Here is a 20,901-nt window from a genome sequence, read left to right as displayed (position 1 = left end):
ACTCTGTACCAGAACATGTTCTAGCTGCTGGGGAAACAGCAACACAACAACCAAAGCCCCTGCCCCCGTGAATGTCACTGTCTCATAGGACAGAGACAAATAATAAACAAGTAATATAAGAAACTCAGATGATGATACTGAGTGCAAAGCAGAGAAAAAGGAGGGGAAGTGCTGGGTGGTTGGGGATAGGGAGGGCTTGCTATTTTATATGAGATGGTCAGGACAGACCTCACTGTGGAGGTTGCATTTGAACAGAGACCTGAAGGAAGCCTGGATTATTAGGCTGATTACTTCCCATGATCTTGTTTGACTTGTTCTTCTGTTGCCTGGATTTCTATAAACTGGTAGTTGGGTCTAGAGGTTGATCTATTACAGGTTCAATTTGGGGGCAAGAGTCCTTCATAGGTGGTTCTGTGAGTTTTTCCATCAGGAGGCATGTATGTCTGGCTCTCTCTCATGATTTTGTGGCCCTAGATAGCCATTGTCTGGATCCATTATTTCATTAGGGGTTTGCAAAACGATGAGAGTGAATCATTTCTTCTTCAATATAGGAGTTCTTTTTAAAATCATTAGCGTACAGGGAGTGATATCAGCATCATGGCAGAGTGAGCTTTCCTTCTTAGACTCTCCCCTCCTAAAATACAACAAAAAGGACATTCATATACCAACAGAGGACAGTCACACAACACAAAAGACATCTGAGAGACCAATGCAGCCTTACATCTGAAGGTAGAGGTGCTGGAACCCCCAGAGGAAGTGGAAGGAGGTAAGGAGAACTCCTGTGCTTCCTCCAATGACAGCAACCCTGGGACTGGGACCGTGCGGCTCTCAGAGAAAGAGGGGGGAGGGGCAGCCCTCCCTGGGAAAACTGGCGCTTGCCAAGTGCTCTCACAGCCTGTGGGAAACTCCCATACAGAGGGGACTGAATTCTTGTGGGGGTGTCTTCAACAAGCTAGCACCCCAGGAGAGCAGATAGCGAGGGAAGTGTGAGAAGCCCCCAGGATTGGGTAGGCAAAAGAAAGAGCCCATCCCACTGCCCACCACTCCAGCACAGTTGATTGGCCAGACTGCCCGCAGATTGCAGCGGGCTCAGAATACACAGCTCTTGACCCCCACCCATGGTGGCAGGGGGAAGCTGCAACCAGATATTTTCAGAATGAGGAAAAATAAGCCCATGCGCTCAAGCAGTATGCAAAAATATATTAAATCTCCAGACCAGAAGGAAAATGACAAGCACCCAGAAATCAATCCTGAAGGCACAGAAATTTTAATCTAAATGACAGAGAATTCAAAATAGCTATCATAAAAAAGCTCAATGAATTACAAGAAAATACAGATAGACAATTCAATGAAATCAGGAACTTCTTTACAAAAGAGATTGAAACTATAAAGAAAAACCAATCAGAAATGTTGGAGATGAAAACCACAATGGAGGAGATAAAGAAAAATCTGGAATCTTTAAAGAACAGAGCTGACAATATGGAGGAAAGAATTAGCAATATTTAGGCTAGGAATGCAGAAATGCTCCAGATGGAGGAGGAGACAGAACTAAGACTAAAAAGAAATGAAGAAATGCTCTGAGAAATATCCAACTCAACTAGGAAATGCAACATAAAGATTATAGGTATTCCAGAGGGAGAAGAGAGGGAAAAAGGAATAGAGAGCTTGTTCAAAGAAATAATAGCTGAGAACTTCCCAAACCTGGGGAAGGAGCTGGAAATATAAGTGAATGAAGTCAACAGATCTCTTAAATATATCAACATGAAAAGACCCTCTCCAAGGCATATAGTAGTAAAGCTGGCAAAAGTCAATGACAAAGAAAAAATATTAAGGGCAGCAAGACAAAAAAAAAAAAGAAAAGTACAAAGGAATTCCTATCAGGCTCTCAGTTGATTTCTCCGCAGAAACTTTACAGGCTACGAGAGAGTGGAATGATATATTCAAAATTCTGAAAGACAAAAACTTTCAGCCAAGAATACTCTATCCAGTGAAAATATCCTTCAGCTAGGATGCAGAAATAATAACTATCCCAGATAAACAAAAGCTAAGAGAGTTCATTGCCATAAGAACCCCACTACAAGAAATGCTCAAGAAGGCCCTCATGCCTGAAAAAAAAAGAGAAAGTAGAGAAAGTGGATACAAAGTTTTGAACAAGGAGAAAAATAGGTAGACAAAATCAGAAAAACGGTAGCTCTCTATTAGAATAGGTTGGCAAACATTTAACTATAACATCAAAGATTAAGGGAAGAAAAACACCAAAATAAATATAACCTCATCACTTTAAACACAAACTCACAACACAAGATGGAATAAGTTGTGACAATAATAACTTAGAAGGGGAAGAGGAAAGGGGTGGAATCTACTTAGTCTAAGGAAATAAGAGGCCATCAGAAAATGGACTATCCCATCCATGAGATTTTTTATGCAAACCTCATGGTAACCATTCAACAAATAATCAGAACAGAGACACAGGGGGCGACTAGGTGGCATAGTGGTTAAGTTTGCATGCTCCACTTCGGCGGCCCAGGGTTCACAGGTTCGAATCCTGGGCGCAGACCGACACACTGCTCCTCAAGCCATGCTGTGGCAGCATCCCACGTACAAAATAGGGGAAGATGGGCACAGTTGTTAGCTCAGAGCCAATCTTCCTCAGCAAAAAGAGGCAGATTGGTAACAGATGTGAGCTCAGGGCCAATCTTCCTCACACACACAAAAAAGAACAGAGACACATACAATAAATAGAGAGAAAACTAAGAAAACCATCATACAGAACTACCAAACTGAAATGGTAGTCAGAAACACATGGGACGAGAAACAAAGGAAATGCAAAAGAACTGGAAAATGAGCAATAAAATAGCAACATTAAGCCCTCATATATCAATAACCACTCTAAATGTAAATAGATTGAATTCTACAATCAAAAGACACAGGTGGTTGGATGGATTAAAAAACAAGATCCAAAAATATGCTGCCTCCAGGAAACACATCTCAGCTCTAAAGACAAACACAGACTCAGAGTGAAAGGATGGAAGACAATACTCCAAGCTAATGGCAAACGAAAGAAAGCAGGTGTTGCCATACTTATATCAGACAAAGTTGACTTCAAGATAAAACAAGTAATGAGAGACAAAGAGGGGCAATATATAATGATAAAAGGGACACTCCACCAAGAAGACATATCACTTATAAATATATATGCACCCAACACAGGAGCACCAAGGTACATAAAGCAACTATTAACAAACCTAAAAGGAGATATTAACAACAACATAATAATAGTAGGGGATCTTAACACTCCACTTACATCAATGGATAGATCATCCAGACAGAAAGTAAGTAAGGAAATAGTGGACTTAAATGAAAAAGTAGATGAGATGGACTTAACAGTTACATATAGAGCACTCCGTCCAAACACAGCAGACTACACTTTCTTCTCAAGCACGCTGGAACATTCTCAAGGATAGATCATATGCTGGGAAACAAGACAAGCCTCTATAAATTTAAGAATATTAAAATCATAACAAGCGTATTTTCCAACCATAATGCTATGAAACTAGAAATCAACTACAAGAAAAAAACTGAGACAGTGACAAAGATGTAGAGACTAAACTACATGCTACCAAACAACTAATGGATCATTGAAGAAATTAAAGGAGAAATCAAAAAATATCTGGAGACAATGAAAATGAAAATACACCATACCAACTCATATGGGATGCAGCAAAAGTAGTCCTGAGAGGGAAATGCATAGCAATACAGGCCCACCTTAACAAACAAGAAAAATCCCAAATAAGCGACCTTAAACTACACCTAACAGAACTAGAAAAAGAAGAACAAACAAAGCCCAAAGTCAGCAGAAGGAGGAAAATAATAAACATTAGAGCAGAAATAAATGAAACCAAAAAAACAGTAGAAAGGATCATTGAAACAAACAGCTGGTTCTTTGAGAAGATAAACAAAATTGACAAACCCTTAGCCAGACTTACTAAGAAAAAAGAGAGAAGGCTCAAATAAATAAAATCAGAAATGAAAGAGGAGAAATTACAATGGATACCACAGAAATACAAAGGATTATAAGAGAATACTATGAAAAACTATATGCCAACAAATTGGATAATCTAGAAGAAATGGATAAATTCTTAGACTCATACAACCTCCCAAAACTGAATCAAGAAGAAATAGAGAACCTGAATAGTCCATTCACAAGTAAAGTGATTGAAACAGTAATCAAAAACCTCCCAAAAAATAAAAGTTCAGGACCAGATGGCTTCTCTGGAGAATTGTACCAAACATTCAAAGAAGATTTAATACCTATCCTTCTCAAACTATTCCAAAAAATAGAGGAAGATGGAACACTTCCTAACACATTCTACAAGGCCAACATCACCCTGATATCAAAGCCAGACAAGGACAATACAAAGAAGGAAAATTACAGGCCGATATTGCTGATGGACATAGATGCAAAAACCCTCAACAAAATATTGGCAAACCAAATACAGCAATACACTAAAAAGATCATACACCATGATCAAGTGGGATTTATACCAGGGATACAGGGATGGTTCAACATCCGCAAATCAATCAATGTGATACACCACAGTAACAAAATGAGGAATAAAAACCACATAGTCATCTCAATAGATGCAAAGAAAGCATTTGACAAGATCCAACATGCATTTATGATAAAAACTCTCAACAAAATGGGTTTAGAAAGAAAGTACCTCAACATAATAAATGCCATATATGACAAACTCACAGCCAACATCATACTCAATGGGGAAAAACTGAAAGCCATTCCTCTGAGAACAGGAAGAAGACAAGTGTGCCCACTCTCACCATTCTTGTTCAACATAGTACTGGAGGTTTTGGCCAGAGCAAATAGGCAAGAAAAAGGAATAAAAGGAATCCAAATAGGCAATGAAGAAGTGAAACTCTTGCTGTTTGCAGGCGACATGATTTTATATACAGAAAACCCTAAAGAATCCATTGGAAAACTATTAGAAATAATCAACAACTACAGCAAAGTTGCAGGGTACAAAATCAACTTACAAAAATCAGTTGCATTTCTATACTCTAATAATGAACTAACAGAAAGAGAACTCAAGAAGACAATCCCATTTACAAAAGCAACAAAAAGAATAAAATATCTAGGAATAAATCTTACCAAGGAGGTGAAAGACCTATACAATGAAAACTATAAGACATTATTGAAAGAAATCAATGATGACATAAAGAAATGGAAAGCTATCCCATGCACATGGATTGGAAGAATAAACATAGTTAAAATGTCCATACTACATAAAGCAATCTACAGATTCAATGCAATCCCAATCAGAATCCCAATGACATTCTTCATGGAAATAGAACAAAGAATACTAAAATTCATATGGGGCAACAAACGACCCCCAATAGCTAAAGCAATCCTGAGAAAAAGAACAAAGCTGGAGGCCTCACAATCCCTGACTTCAAAATATACTACAAAGCTATAATAATTAAAACAGCATGGTACTGGTATGAAAACAGACACACAGATCAATGGAACAGAATTGAAAGCCCAGAAATAAAACCATAAAATCTACAGACTGCTAATCTTTGACAAAAGTGCTAAGAACATACAATGGAGAAAGGAAAGTCTCTTCAATAAATGGTGCCAGGAAAACTGGACAGCCACATGCAAAAGAATGGAAGTAGACCATTTTCTTTCACCATACACAAAAATTAACTCAAAATGGATCAAAGACTTGAAGGTAAGACCTGAAACCATAAAACTCCTGGAAGAAAATATAGGCAGTACACTCTTTGACATTGGTCATAGAGGGATCTTTTCAAATTCCATGTCTACTCAGACAAGGGAAACAAAAGAAAAAATAAACAAGTGAGACTTCATCAGACTAAAGAGCTTCTGCAAGCCAAATGAAACCAGGATCAAAACGAAAAGACAACCCAGCAGCCGGGAGAAAATATTTGCAAATCATATATCCAACAAGGGGTTAATCTCCATAATATATAAAGAACTCACACAACTGAACAACAAAAAAAAACAAACAACCTGATCAAAAAATGGGTAGAGAATATGAACAGACATTTTTCCAAGGAAGATATACAGATGGCCAATAGGCACATGAAAAGATTTTTAACAGCACTAATCATCAGGGAAATGCAAATCAAAACTACACTAAGATATTACCTTACACACATCAGAATGGCTATAATCACCAAAACAAAAAATCACAAATGTTGGAGAGGTTGTGGAGAAATGGGAACCCTCATTCACTGCTGGTGGGAATGCAAACTGGTGCAGCCTCTATGGAAAACAGTATGGAGAGTCTTCAAAAAATTAAAAGTAGAAATACCTTATAATCCAGCTATCCCACTACTGGGTATTTATCCAAAGAACCTGAAATCAACAATCCAAAGAGGCTTATGCACCCCTATGTTCACTGCAGCATTATTCACTCTAGCCAAGAAGTGGAAGCAGCCCAAGTGTCCCTCGACTGATGATTGGATAAAGAAGATGTGGTGTATATATATATACAATGGAATACTACTCCGCCACAAAAAAAGACAAAATTGTCCCATTTGCAACAACATGGATGGACCTGGAGGGTATCATGTTAAGTAATATAAGCCAGACAGAGAAAGACAAATACTGTATGATTTCACTCATATGTGGAAGATAAACTAACACACGGACAGAGAGAACAGTTTGGTGGTTACCAGGAGGGAGGGGGTTGGGGGGTGGGCACAAGGGAGGAAGGGACACATTTATATGGTGACTGACAAACAATAATGTACAACTGAAATTTCACAATGTTATAAACTATTATGACATCAATAAAAAAAATCCTTAGTGTACAGACAATACTTTCAAACAAGTCTCCCTCCCTCCTTCCTAAAATCCCTCAGTTTTAATGCTCATATTATGAGACTCTCAATTTATTGAAATCATCTACCAACCTTCATTTCTCTAGAACTTTAGCTCCTAGATTACTATCATTCTCTCCAATACCACCCCTCCCTTGAATCTTGGTGATTTCATTTCCACTTAAATGACCCCTCCACTTTCACACAGAGACCTGGCCTATCATTTCCTTGACCTCCTCTCCTCTAGTGATCTTCTCAGCCACTCACTCCCACAGAAATAACCTTGACATCATCACCCAAACTGGAACAAGTACAATATTAAGTTCATGCATCCTACTCTCAGACAACTTCTTCCTATTATTTCAGCTCATTCCCTCTAGTACCCCCAACTACAATAATCATTACACCCTAAAAAACAGACCCTGAAACATCTTAGAGACTTTGCACCCATGGATACAGACACCTAGGCATATCAGAGACAACTCACCATGGAAACATCTCCCCAAATTGTTCTGACTTCAAATCCTGACACAGATCCATGAAAACCTCAGAAACCTCCCACCATGGACAGAACCCTCAAAACTCAGGTATCTCAGAGACTGGACACAAATCCCCCAAAAGATCAGAGACCTTACACCCTTGGACACAGACCCCCCAGAAAACTACAAGGACTTCACAACCTGGGACATAGACCCCCAATAGCACAGATCTCATCTCTGGAACACACCTGCAAACAACTTAGATACCTCACACTTTACACACATACTCGCCAATAGTTCTGAGACCTCAAACTCTGACACAAACCTGCCCAAACCTCAGAGATCTCAAAACCTAGAAAGAGACTCCCCAATCATCTCAGACACCTCACCCACCAGACACAAATCCTCAAAGAGCTCAGAGGTATCACACACCAGATCCCATACACCTTAGAAACTACACACCCTGAAACACAGACCCACAAAAAGCTCATAGAATACATATGGTGGGCACAGACCCCCACAAGCCTACACATCTCATAACAGGGACACAGAATCCCAAACAGATTTGAGACCTTACACTTTGGGACCCAAAAGCCCTGAAAGAACACAAACATCAGATCCCAGGCCAGAAAACTAAAATCAGTTCAAAGATCCTGTTACATGACCCATCTCCATGAAAGCATCATCGAGACACCAGAGATACAGTCCTAGAAAGAGTCCAGAGACCACACATCCTGGAAACAGATCCTCAAACAGAGGAGAGATATCTCATTCTATGATAAATCCCCCAAACAACCTTAGATACCACACATCTAGGGATACAGACCCACAAACTGCTTGGGCACTATCATCTTGAACAGAAACCCAGACAGCTGAGCGACCTCACACTCTGGACTAAGACAACTCAGAGGCCTGAAACATACCTCCGAACAGTGCCCAGGAATGAAAACCTTAAAATGCCAGAGCCTCCACACTCAGGGACACACCCTCAGAACATCAAAACCTTATCATCAGGGAGAGTCTCACAGAGGTTGAGAATCCCCACACCCTGGATAGCAGACGCACAAAGAGCTTGAGGCCTCACACCCAAGAAAAAATAAACAAATCAGCTTAGAGATTCACAATCTAGAAAACAGGGCACCAAACAGCTTAGAGACTTCATACCTTGGACACAGATACTCAAAAAGCTCAGAGACCTCACACCATGGGACATAGGCCACAGAACAGCTTAGAGATTTTACGCCGTGGAACAAAGACCCAAGTAACTCAGATACCACACACCATGGTATAGATACTCTACAGGTTAAACTGTAGATTAAAGATATCATGACCTGGACAAACTCCCTCCAGCAGCTCAGACACCTCTTCCCCTGGGACACAGAACCCGCAAACAGCTATTAGCACCATATGATAAAATGCCCCCATCAGTCTTGGCGATTTCACAACTTAGAAGACAGACTCACAAAATTACTTGTACATTTAACATCCTGCAAAGAGACACTAAGAAGCTCATTTACCTCACATTTTAGACATAGTTGCTAAATCAGTTCAGAAACCTGGCACAAGCCTAGACACGCCTTGGAACAGCAACGTGGTCAAATTTAAAGAGAGAGCCTCAAAAATTCGGAGATGTTTACAGTCAAGGACACCAACCCTCAAACTATCAAACAGCTCACAACCATGGAAATAGACCCACAAAGACTTCAGAGAACTTATGCCACAGGAAAAAATAAACCAGCTTAGAGATTGCACACCCTGGAAAGTGTGAGATGTCACACATTGAGTAGAACCCCAAAGGGTTTGGAAGCCCCACAGCCTGAGATGCAGCCTAGAGACCTCACACTTGGAAACTCAGACTCCCTGACATCCCAAGGAATTCACAGTCTGGGACAGAGAAACACAAACACCTCAGTGACCTCACACCCTGTGACACAGACTCCCAAACACCTCAGGACCTCTTACTGTGGGTCAGCAACCCCCAAATACCTCAGAGGGCTCACACCCTGGAAACACAGACCCAAAGTACTCAAAGTCTTCACATACTGGGAAGCAGAACCCCAAACAGTTCATAGACCCACACCCTAGGACACAGATTTCCAAAGAACTAAGAGATCTCACACCTGGGACACCATCCCTCAAACAGCCTAGAAGGCTTACACTGCCCACCTGCAGATAAAGGAGACAGTCTAGGCGGTCTGGCATTGTGGCTGCTGTCTCCCTTCAGCAGCTGTGGGGGCGGGGAGGGAGCTTTCTCCAGATTCTCCCTTAACTTTCCTGGGAGAGCCTGGCAGGGCTCTTGGAGTAAAAGCCTGCACTGCGGCCCCCCAAAGCTTCACACTCTCTCTGGAGCCTGCACCTGGCCTCCAGCAATTTGTCAAAATTTCTAATTTAATGTTCTTCTCAGCTTGTATAGCATCCGGTGGCTTCTGCCCCAGGTGAGCAAATGCTCTAGTCCTGTCTCCCTGCAGGCACTAGTTTCTCTCCAGATTTCAGGATGGCTACCTGTCCTGTGATCTCAGTCCTCTGATGAGTCCATGCAGTAATTAATTTGCTCCCTGTCCAGTGTCTTTCTCGTTCTAAGGATGGGAGTTTCTTTTTTGCAGTTCTTTCCACGTCCAAGTTGAAACCGAAAGTCTTTTCATTTATTTTTTATCTTAAAAACTTTCATCCTTTTGCTCTATTTCTCTTAAGCCATTATCTGTTGTGTTTATTTGCTCTTATGTTCCTTCTAGTTTAGTCTTCATTTCTGAAGTGACTTTTTGTTTCATTTCTAATTCTTTCTTGAATTCTATTACCTCATTCCTGAATTTTTCTCATTCTGATTTCTGCTATTCTTTCATATCTTGTATCATTTCTTAATCTCTTAGCTCATTTGGAAATACTAGCCTAGAGTTTTCATTTGTTTTGTAGGCATGTCTTTCTGGCAAGTTCTCATTGTCTATAGGGATGTGACTCTGCTCCTTATCCTCTTTTTTCTTACAATAACTTTATATGGAATTTGATCTCCATTCTTTTATATGAAATTAATTTTCTTGAATGTTTAGAAGGGAGGCGTGGTTCAGGATTGCTTTTCTAACTTCATGGCTCTATAGCTCCCTCTTCTGTTTTTGTAAAGAGCTCAAAACTGTGGGAGCTTACTTTCGGAGACAGCGGGGGTTTCTGTTTTCTCTCGCTTTTATCTGGACCTTCTTTTTCCCTTAACTCAATGTTCCTGCTATTCACACTGGATTCTATTCCCAGTGTTTCCAGTGTGGCTGTTGTAACAGTTCTTAGGACTCAACTGTTCCGGCCCTTTCAGAGTTATTCTTTATTTTGTATATGTTTGAAAAGTTCCATTAATAAGTTTTTAAAAATCTCTATGTGAGAGACAGAGAGACAGAGAGAATGAAACACTAGAAAATTATATAATAAATGAATAATAATGGGTAATGTTGGGGGAGGGGGAACACTGGATAGACGGACAGTGATGGCAGGGAGTTTTCCACTGCACACCTTTTCACCTTCGTTTTTGAAGTATATGCATATCACCTATTCAAAAATTAAGTAACTCTTTAAAATGTGCTTACAACAAAACAAGACATCAACCCATAAGGATAAAAAGAACTGGAGAGGAAAATTCTGGAATGTATTTTGGTATGTGAAAGCATATGGATGAGTTGTAACAGATATAGCAGACCATAGAAAGCTAAATCATATACTAGCAGTTGGGAGGATAAAAATCAGCATAATATTGAAAGTGGAATCCCCAAAAGACTCTGAAATTAACAGCACCAGATACCTATGGAAGTAAGAGTGCATCCAAAAACAAAGATGGATTGGTTAAAAGTTTATTTAAGAAGAACTTTGGGCCTGGCCCCATGACCAAGTGGTTAAAGTTCTGTGCACTCCGCTTCGGCAGCCTGGATTCGCAGGTTCGGATCCTGGGCACAGACCTACTCCACTCACCAGCCACACTATGAAGGCGTCCCACATACAAAAAAATAGAGGAAGATTGGCACAGATGTTGGCTCAGGGGTAATCTTCCTCAAGCAAAAAGAGAGGAGGATTGGCAATGGATGTTACTCAGCAGGAAAAAAAAGAAGAACTTTGACCCAAACATCCCCTGTCCCACTCCATGAGTCTGGAAAGATATAAAAGATCTGAACAACTATTAATAATTAACATATACAGGACACCACAGCCAACAACAACAGAATAAACTTTCTTGAAATGCATATAAAACATTTACCAAAATTAACCATATCCAGAGCTATAGAGTAAGCTTAATAAATTTCAAAGGATTGAAATAATTCAGAGCATATGTCCTGATCATAATGGAAATACATGATATCATAAATGACAATATGATAACTAGAAAATCCAGAACTGCTGGGAAATTAAGTAGTACATCACTAAATAACAGAAGGGTCAATGTAGAAATCAAATTAGAAATTAGAAAATATTTTGAATTGAATGACAATGGGCATAAAATATATCAAAACTAGGGGGTACAACCAAAGCAGTCCTTAAAGAAACTTTTACAATCTTGAGCGTGTATGTTGGGGGAAGAAAAGTCTGAAATTCAATAATCTCAGATTTCATCTTAAGGAACTAGAAAAAGAAGAACAAATAAAACCCAAGGTAGTAGAAAAAAGGGAAAAAAGGAAGCACAGAAAGCAAACACACAGAAAACAAAGGTACAAAAAATATCAGTAACCAAGAGTTGGTTGTTAGAAAAATTATTTTAAAAATTGACAAACACCTAGAAAAACTAATCAAGAATAAAAAGAGAAGATACTAATAACAAATAGGAATAAAAAAGGACATCACTACAGATCTTATGGATGTTGCAAATGTTAAAACAGGGTTACGAACAACCTTATGCCAATAAATTTCACAATTTAGATTAAAATGGGCCAATTCCTTGAAAAACACAACTCTCCAAATGAACACAAGAAGATATAGACCATCAAGTTTTGGTCACAGAAAGCTGACATCATAAAATGAGGCGAGAAATATCCCTCATCTTCTATTTTCTGTGAATGATCATGTAGGATTAATATTATTGCTTCCTTAAATGTTAGACAATATTCACGGGTGAAGCCATCTTGGCCTGGAGTTTTTTGTGGGGGAATGTTGAATACAATTTCTTTAATAGTTATAGAGCAATTCGAAGTTTCTACTTCTTCTAATATCAATCTCAGTAATTTTATTTTCAGGGAACTTGCTCATTTTATGTAAAATATCAAATTGTTCAAGTTGTTTATTGTATTTACTTATTAGCCTTCATATATCTGTATGATATGTAGTGATGTCCTAATTTGTATTCCTAAAGTTAGTAATTTGAATTATTTTTCCCCCTTCATCAGTCCTGCTAGGAGTTTTTCAATTTCATTGACCTTTGAAATGATTAGTAAAACTTGTTTCATAAAAAAAAAGTGCCTACATACTGTCATACACTGCAGGTAGGAATGCAAAATAGTTAAAGACCTATGAAGGACAATTTGGCAATATCTATTGAAATTACAAATACACATATACCCCTTGACTCAGCAATTCCATTTCTGGGAATATGCAAAATGATGCATATACAAGATCATTTATTACATCATTTTGATAGTTAGAAACTGGAAACAACCCAAGGTTAAATAAATTATGGTACCTGCACACAAATGAATGCTAACGAGCTGTAAAAAAAAAGAATGAGGAAGCTCTGTATGTACCGATTTGTAAAGATTTCCAGGATATTTTGTTAATAAAGCAAGATGCAGAAGAGTGTATCTTGTATGCTACCTTTTGTGTAAGAAAGGGGGGAATATATATTCATACTTGCTTGCATGTGCATAAAGAAATTCTGGACACACTGAACTAATAAAGATGGTTTCAGAAGAAAACCCAAGCCCTTTGGCCTGGAATACAAGTCTTTCTAGGGTATGCTTTGAAGCCAGAGTGCCTGCCACTTACTTTGGTATACGACTTTGGTCAAATTACTGTTTTCTCACCTGCAACACAAGGATAACAGTACCTATCCTTATAGGATTGTGAGGATTAAATGGATTAAAACACAAAGTATGGGGCACCGGCCCCGTGGCTTAGCAGTTAAGTGCGCATGCTCCACTACTGGTGGCCTGGGTTCGGATCCCGGGCGCGCACCAACGCACCGCTTGTCTGGCCATGCTGAGGCGGCGTCCCACATACAGCAACTAGAAGGATGTGCAACTATGACATACAACTATCTACTGGGGCTTTGGGGAGAAAAAGGGGAAAAAAAAAGAGGAGGACTGGCAATAGATGTTAGCTCAGGGCTGGTCTTCCTCAGCAAAAAGAGGAGGATTAGCATGGATGTTAGCTCAGGGCTGATCTTCCTCATACACACAAAAAAAACCCCACAAAGTATCTGGCACACAGTTAACATGCAGTAAACATTAGCTAATTTATCATCACTATGATCTGGCTATAGCCTACCTTTCCACTTACATCCTCAACAGCTCCCCTACAGCTGTGGCTTTCAAACCCAGCTGCATATTAGGATCACCTGGGAGACTTTTAGAAAATACTGAAAAAAAAAAATACTGATGCCTGAGCCCCACCCCCCAGACCATATAAGTCAGAATCTCTGGGGAAGGTGGACAGTGGAGCTCAGGCACTGCTATTTTTAAAAAGCGCTCCAGACGGTTTTGATCATTCCTTCCAAATTATTGGTTTCCTCATTGCACTGACACACATCAGGATTATTCCTGCCTCCACACCCTTGCTCACATTATTCCCCCTCCTCTCCGCTCCCCTGCTTGGGAAGCCTTCTCCTCCATCCCACATCCCTGCCTGCTGAATTTCCACTCATCTTCCCAGACCTAATTTAGATGCCCTCTCCTCCACAAGGACCTTGCTGTTCTCTACACACTCCCTTTGATGATTCCCTGCTGCCTACAGGGTAAAGCCTGGATGCCTGGGCATGGCGCACAAGGCTCACCTTTTCAGCCTCATCGCCCGCTTCTCCCCCACCACATATTTATTCCCTGCTCTTCTACCACACCAAACGATTTGCCTTTCTGCAGCCGCACTTATGCCTGAGACTTTGCACATGCTCTTCCTAACCTCCAGCCTCAATGATGCCCTTAGCCAACTCCTACTCATCCTTCAAGACTCAGCTCGTGCAGCACTCCTGTGAAGCCCCCTCTGAGCCCCCGTGCCAGTCTCCCCGAGGAAGAGTTCGTTATTCTCTGCCCTCTGTTCCCTAGCACTTTGGACTTATCTCTAGCACCCAGCACATTGTGTTAATCATTATATATTTGTTTGGGTTGCCCGTTAGTCTGAGCTTCTTAAGGGCAAGGATTGTGATTTTTTTCTGTCTCTCTTATTTCCCTGCAGCACAAACCCTGCATAAAGGCAGTACTCAGAAAATGTTTGCTGAATTCTATCACTCTGTGGGGGGTTACTGGTTTTCATTATGAAAATTGCTGGTGTCCCCTTCAAGTTAAAGCCCCGATAACTGAACAAAATAGTCTAAGACTAGTATGAACAGCAACCAATTCACTACCTGACAGATTGCTTTGCTTAAGTCAATGGTTCGCAGCCTTGGCTATACATTCAAAATCAGCTGGGGAGATTTTCAACATCCTGCTGCTCAGGAAGCCCAGCAGGCCAATTACATTAGAATCTCTGGGGGTGGATCCCAGGTGTCAGTGTTTTTTGAAGCTCCCCAGGCAATCCCCAAGAGCAGCCAAGATTAAGAGTCACTGGTAGATTTAAAGCCATACAACTCCCTCTGCTGGCTCTGCCCTTTAATTTTTTTTCCTCCTTTGTCTACCCTTCCTTCCTTCCTACCCTCATCTCCACGCTCCCCTCCTCTCCCTCCCACTTGGCCTGCTCTCTGGTCGCTTACACTTGTCTTGACAAATATGACTCACAGAATCACCCAGATGGCAACTGAGTAGTGGAAGCTGCACTGAGCTGGGAGTCAGTAAGCCTGGGCCTCTGTGCCTTTGTGGTCTTGGGGCAAGTCCCTTCACTCTTTGGATCTTTGTTTCTTCTTGAGTCGAATGGGAATCATAACACTTGTTCTACCTACTTAAGAGGCGTGTGTGAGGATCACAGGAAATAATGGATTCTCAAGTCCTCTGGGTGCTGGAGAGCAACGTGCAAATATAGGGAATATCTAGAGCTGCACTACCCACATAGGATCCATACAGTGTTACTACCACTCATGCAAAACAGGACTCTATCATGTTTACAAAATGCTATGAAACATTTATGGATACATTCATATGAAGTTGAAGTACAAAACATGCATGGGCATGAAAAACTCCAAATTCAGGGCGATGGTAACAGGGGGAGGAAAGGGGATGCACCTGAGGAAGGGTGCCAAAGGGGATTCAACTGTATCATTAATGCTTTCTTTTAAAAAAATCAAATCTGAAGTAAACATGACAAAATATTAAGATTTGATAAAACTGGGGGTGTTTTATATTATTCTCTACTTTTCTGCATACTTGAAGATAATAAAATAACTATACAACATAAATATATAATATAAACATTTTTAAAGCAAAATAAATAAAAGGGATTCTTATTGTCATCTTGCCCTAACTTAGTTCTATTGTCCACACTGGTACAGTGGCAGGAAATGATAAATCTTGGGATTGATAGCTGCTTCAAATCCTTTTTGTAAGATAGAGATGTATAAATCAATAACTCAATAAATTAAAAAAAAAAAAACTTGTCTGTTTCCCCTACCTGATTTTGGAGACATTACTGAGGAGACTTTTGCATGCACTACACCTAGTATTGAATGCTCAATAAGTGTTCTGTTGAAGGAAACAAAAGGAATGTGAGAGAGAGACCCAGGAAGAGCCTGAAGAGGGAGTGGAAAGGGGATGCAGGAGGAGGGGGGAAGAGGGGTTCATTCACTTGGATGAAGTCACCCTTACTAAGTATCAGTGAGTACCCAGAAGTATCATACTCTCCCTTACTCAGTTGTCGCTGCAGTTTCTCCATGGAGGGGTTGAACACTCCCACTGCGTGGCTGCTGTGGGCCCTGTAATAAGGTAACACAAATTCATTGTACATGGTGCTCTTTTTTAAGACAGCTGCTCAGCTTTTTCAATAACCTCATAACTGATCTGCTGCCCTGGCAACTACTAGCTCAGCGCCTGGCACACAAGCCACAGCTCACCTGTCTAACACCTTCATTCTCTTTAGACAAAGGCACCTTTCTGGGCAGAGGCAGCCCCTCTGGCTCACAGTGTGGCTAGCTTGTGGTTATTAGAAAAAGGCATGCCTCTCTCCTTGCTGGCACAGCCCTGCACCAGGATGCACTGCACAGCTGGGTGTACATTGGAAAGGTTGACTTTTAGATCCCCATCCTCACCCCCTCAGCAAAAGGTGTCATTTACAGTGAAAACTTGCATGACCTTACCGAGTGGTCTTGCTGGCACAAAAGTCCTTGTGATTTGGCCCGACTGTCCCCAAGACCTTAGACTTCAGTTGTCCCACCCTCCCCTCCCTAGCCCCACTCTCGTTCACTGCTTTTCACTGTTACCTGCACTCCAGGAACACTGGCCTTCACTCCTGCCCTGGCAGAAGACAAGCCTGGTCCTGCCTCAGGTCTTTTCACTTGCTCTTCCCTCCAAACTGCTTTCCTTCCCATACCTTTGCATATCTGGGTTCTCAGTTCACCAATATAGTCAATCTCTCCTCCAGGTCTCCCAGGTCTTCAATAGCATCACTACCTGAAAGTCTTATTTACATGTGTATTGTTGGTTCCACCTCTCTGGAGAACTGCAAAAACTCCCTGCAGGAACACTCCATTCAAATACCCACCCCCTATCCCTGCACTAAGGGACTTAACCAAACTTGAGCAAACTTCTACCAGCTTAAACCTGCATGCCTGGGACGACCCAGCCCCTTTTAGAGTTCCTGTCTGAAAAAGCTCAGGGCTGTCAAAAGAATTTGCCATTTGTTCTAGCCAACACCTGTGGATAGGCCCCTGACCTCCCTTTCTTAGAGCATTTACTAAAAAGGTCTTAGAATTGTGAATTCTTCCTGTTCCTTTGAGATGTATATGGATCTCCCACAACGCAGAAATGTCTTTCTCAAGGACCTGAGAGCCAATCCTTTGGAATATAATCATCAGGAAGGATAGGGCCTCAGGTCCCAGTCTCCGTGGGAGGACAGAATCCTAACTTCGGTAATTGCCACCAGCTAGCCAACACAGCTGCCTAATTGCATTTACACTGACCAACCCTTTGTAGTTTTTCACTTCTCTGACTTTACTGAGCCCCCGCTTGGTCTTCTGCCTCTTTCCTCATTCTCCCTTTAAAAGGCCCAGTCACCTCTGCACAAATCAGAATGGAGCTCAGCTCTTTCCCCTACTGACAGTAGTTACTGAATAAAATGTTTTCACTAATGTCTGACTTTGTTATTTTTGTGTGTGTGTGTGAGGAAGATCAGCCCTGAGCTAACATCTGCCAATCCTCCTCTTTTTGCTGAGGAAGACTGGCCCTGGGCTAACATCCGTGCCCATCTTCCTCTACTTTATATGGGACACTGCCACAGCATGGCCTGCCAAGCAGTGCGTCGGTGTGCTCCCGGGATGCGAACTGGTGAACCCGGGCCGCCGCAGCGGAGTGCACGCACTTAACCGCTTGTGCTACCGGGCCAGCCCCTGACTTTGTTATTTTTGACACCCTCTACCTTCACCCTCCCTCAGAGACTACGTCTGTTTTGTTCACTGCTGAATCCTCAGTGCCTCCAAGAATGCCTGGCACCACAAACATTTGCTGAATGAACAAATAAATGTTTGTTAAAATGCGTGTAGTAAAAATGCCCCAAGACCGGCAGATAGGAGACCTAGATTTTCATCTCATCATTTGTCTTGGTTAACTTGTCACTTGAGTCAAGTTGCTTCATCAACTTGGTCCAACTACTATCTGTGTGACCTGGGGCAAGATATGTAACCTCTCTTTGTCTCAGTTTTCTCAGCTAGCAATTCTTTCCTCACAGGGTTGTTGGCAAGACTGAAGTAGTGTGAGAGAAACACAATACTGCGAGAGTAGGTGCTCAGGGAACGAGTTCCAATCTTAACCTTTTACTAGGTCTCTCTTATCTGGTGTCTTACCTAGAGCGGTAAGCTTGTGCTCATAACAGTGCAGACTCTGGAGCCAGACTGCCTGACTTTGAAGTCCCACTTTTCTCCTTACTAGTTATGTGACTTTGGAAAGTGGCTTAACTTTGCAGCACTCACTTTCTTCATTTCTAAACCAGGGATGATTGTAATGCCTACCTCATAGGGTTGTCGTGAGGATTAACAGAGTAAAAACACTCACAACACAGCCTGACACGAGTATAAGTGTTAAATAGTATGATTGGGCCTTGGGATCCTCATTCATAAGAAGCATTAGGCTTTAAGGTCCCTGAAGCCTCTATGACTTCACATCTGCAGCTGGAGCAGTCAATGGCTCCCTTCCTTCTTTACAGGGGTTTGGGGTCAGAGTCATTAACCCAGTCTCACACTGGGCCGCTTCGCACCTCCTTCAGGCTTCACTTCCTTATCGGTGGTCTGAAAGCTTGCAAGGCCCATCTCGGGTCTTCCTCGGCCTCAGTGGCCAATAAGGAAGCAGCCTTTCTCCTAGGCCACAGAGGCGGCTCCACAGCAGGTCTTTCAACCCCACCCCGCCCCACAGGACCCCCTTTTTGATTCGGAGTCCCCCAGAGTGTGGGGTAGGCCACTGGAACTGACTGGAAGACTAGGGGTGGGGTGCGGCCTGGTTACTGTCCAAATTTAGCCTTTCTTCCGGGGCGCGGGATGGTCTGGGGGCGACTGGACCTCAGATTGAGTCCCTTGTAGGGCATGGAGATGTGAGGACGGGATCAAGAGGGGTTTCCTCCGGGCCTAACACACCCACTCTCTTCCGTCCTCTGGTCTTCGGTCTCCCCAGGGGACCGAAAACTGCAATGCAGGCGAAAGGAGCCACCACACTGCCTAACTCCCGAGGACTCTGCGCCGACCTAAACCGCCCCTGGCGGCCGCACTTCTCCTCCCTCTGTGACCTGTCGCTGTCATATACCGCTTTGTCCACATCCCCTAACAGTCTCCCGCTATGGTCCGGGCCGCCGTCCTCCCCTCTATTCCCACTGACAGCTCCACGGCTGACTCCCCGACCCCACTGGGAGCATGATGAGAGCGGGACACGCATCCGCGGACACCACCTCCACCGAAGACTGGCGGACCCTGCCGGGGGGCCCGGTGGAGGCAGAGGGCGCATGTGCACATGCAGCGCACCACTCCAGCAGGGAAGATGCAGCGAGTGGGTGGTGGTGCCAAGCTGGACTTGCGCATCTCCGCGCCCCCTGCCGCCCTTCTTCCTCTCCCTGGGTCTCGTCTTCCCACCCTCAGTCAGGTGTATAGGACAGGCCGGTATGGGAGTTTTAGTGTGAATTCTTCCGTTTAGCTAGCAGTCCGTCTAATAAAAAAAGTGAATGAGTGAATGACAAGCATAGTGAATCTAAGGTGACTTTGCTTAGAGTGGGTGCAGCCTGTACATTGCCATCCAATCCTTGATTCCAGAGCGGGTGTCTATTTCTTCCCTACCTGGAAGTGGCAGAAATAAAAGAGGAACTTGCCTCCTGCCCGAGCCCCTTCGTCAGCCTCTTTGGGTTTCCCTCAGGCCCTTTGAGGGCCAGAGCCACCTTTGGGTTCCCTGTGATGACCGATCAGGGTCTCCCCCCTGTGCCCCAAGCCCCCGCCATTGGGACAGTCTCACATGGCGCAAGTGGCCTAGAGTGGAGGGCACAGCACTAAGCACGACCGTTACTACTGACTCACCGCCTTTTATGGCACACATAATACACTTGGGTAAAGCGAGTATTCGTATTCCCACTTGACCGCGGAGGAAACAGGCTGGGTGCCGAGGAAGAATTGACCCGGGTCCCACAGCCGTCCCCTCAGTGGGTGCTTGGTCAAGACTTATTACAGACACTGTCTCTAAAACCTCGCATCCGGAATGAGCACTCCCCACCCCGCGGGCCCCCCACTTCTGGGTGCTGCCCAATCACACTGGTGCAGGTTTCACTGGCAGCTACCGCCCTGCCCAGGCTGACTCATCTCCCCCACAGTCGTTTATGCCGTTCGGAGTCTTTCCTAACTCGTTCCGGGCGGGCACGGAGAGGAAGGGCTTATCAGAATGTCTCTCTGGTCCTCCCGATTTGGGGGCCTGAAGAATTGTTGGAGAAACTACTCTGACTCCCGGACTAGAGAGCTGGCAGGCCCAGAGAGGGCCAAGCCCCGGGTGTTTGCCAATGAAGACCAGCAGTGCAGGGGTCCTCCGCGCCGCCTCTAGTATGGTGAGGAGTCCCGAAGGGAGAAGAATGGTTCCGCCCGCCATGCTGGAGCCTCGCTCCTCCCGGCTCCCGCCTCCTGCCGGCGGCAGCTGTCACTCCTCGCTCTGATGCCAGCTGGTTCCCTGTCCCTCGCCTTCATTCCTACCTGTTTGCTTTCCTGCCTTCCTTAGGGCTGTCCATATCCCCTTCCCTTCCTCTCCCACTTCCTCCCTTGCTCCCGTCCTCTTTGCCGCCTTTGACT

General features: G+C 43.0%; 1 long non-coding RNA gene across 1 annotated transcript in view; it reads right to left on the bottom strand.

Moving 5' to 3' along the window:
• LOC147911917 (uncharacterized) overlaps positions 1-17,035 on the bottom strand; it is a 57,646-nt gene extending 40,611 nt beyond the window's left edge. The window contains exons 1-2 of the long non-coding RNA XR_015550490.1: positions 16,861-17,035; positions 16,292-16,356 (exon numbers count right to left, since the gene is read on the bottom strand). This is a non-coding gene — a long non-coding RNA (uncharacterized LOC147911917). The remainder of the gene's footprint in view (positions 1-16,291; positions 16,357-16,860) is intronic.
• Positions 17,036-20,901: the final 3,866 nt, after the last annotated feature.

Source organism: Ceratotherium simum, chromosome X, assembly GCF_057802395.1.
Source record: "Ceratotherium simum simum isolate JZ-2026a chromosome X, ASM5780239v1, whole genome shotgun sequence".
In the NCBI taxonomy this organism is placed as follows: Eukaryota; Metazoa; Chordata; class Mammalia; order Perissodactyla; family Rhinocerotidae; genus Ceratotherium; species Ceratotherium simum.
Note: the sequence above shows the minus strand (reverse complement) of the source record. Positions and strands in the feature narration are given on the sequence as shown.